The sequence below is a fragment of the Morus notabilis genome, unplaced genomic scaffold (genome assembly GCF_000414095.1).
Source record: "Morus notabilis unplaced genomic scaffold, ASM41409v2 Scaffold872, whole genome shotgun sequence".
NCBI lineage: Eukaryota > Viridiplantae > Streptophyta > Magnoliopsida > Rosales > Moraceae > Morus > Morus notabilis.
Genome location: NW_010367881.1, coordinates 105,486 through 107,055, shown reverse-complemented (window position 1 = coordinate 107,055; position 1,570 = coordinate 105,486).

Sequence of the window (1,570 nt, the reverse complement as noted above, 5' to 3'; positions counted from 1 at the left end):
ATTTATGCTGAAGTGTGTATATTTATATGCGTTTCGTGTATATATTTATATGTAAAGATGTATATAAAAAACAACAATGTATATTAATCCTCAAAATATGTATTTTTTATAGCAATTAAGTGAATACATAGCATAAAAATATGTATATTGACTGATTTGTTGTATTTCATGTTAATGAACGTAAGCGACAATGTATATAGCGAAATATGCTTTTAGTATCTTGTGTTCTTGATAATATTAAAATGACACCTCAACATTTTTAAAAATATATTCTTGGTACTCTTAAGTTGATTTTTAAGATGTAAAATGACCTTAGTACTCTTTTACTTAATCAAAATCTAATAAATCTAGAAAAAAATCATGAACTTTTTATTTTATTATTTTCCTTTAAATATTTTAATGTCTTAAAATATTTTCCTTTTTTTTAAGAAACTAGTAAAAGTAGGCACGTGCAATTGCATGAATTTGACTGTTATATTTATTGTCTATTAGAAAAATAATTTTATGATGTAAACAAATAAGTTATAACTAATCGCCATACTCTATTATTTTTCTTAACATTTAGACCGCACAGCTTATTTTGATGGGGTGAATTTTGTAGATTTGGAAGCCACATTCAGAACGTAATTTAAATATTATTTAATTTGACCACTTTTTTTTAAGCTCTAAGTAAGAGAAAACAGTAGATAACAAATAAGTAAAAAGTTCAAAAAGTGAAGAACATAGAAGGAAACACAAATTAAACTGTTTTTCTTAAGACTTAAGTAAGATAAAACAATAGATAACAAGTAGATTAAAAATATAAAAATTGATAAGGGCATAAATAGAAACACAAAACTAGTACATAACACGTAAATAAAAAGTACAAAAGGTAAATAACATAAATGAAAACACAAATTAAACCGTTTTTTTTAAGCCCTAAGTAAGAGAAAATAGTAGATAACAAATAAGTAAAAAATACGAAAGGTGAAGGACATAAATGGAAACACAAATTAAACCGGGTTTTTCTTAAGCGTTAAGTACGAGAAATAGTAGATAATAAGTAAGTAAAAAGTACAAAACGTGAATGGCATAAAGAGAAACACAAATTAAACCGTTTTTTTAAGCCAGAAGTAAGAGAAAATAATAGATAACAAATAAGTAAAAAATATAAATAGTTAAGGGTACTATAAAGAGATAAAAATTAGTTGACACGTGCTTGCTTCATCACATTTATTATATATAATAGATATTGATTTTTATTTAACTAATAAGAAAAGTAATTTAGACATTATATGTCCCAAAAATTAGTTTTAAGGTATCAAAAAGATATTTTTAAAAAGATTAAAATACTGTTTTAATATTATTAAAAATACAAAATCTTAAGAGCATATTTCGATATAATATAAAATGCCAAAATTTACATTTTTATTTATGTTTTGCATTCTAAAATTAATATATGATTTTTAAAAATTAATGCAACAAGCGGCACTATTTTTTTATGAATATTATATTTTTATGATTTTCTTTATTTTTCATCTTTAAAAAATAAAATAAAATAAAAACGACGTAAAAAAATAATGAAATTTTG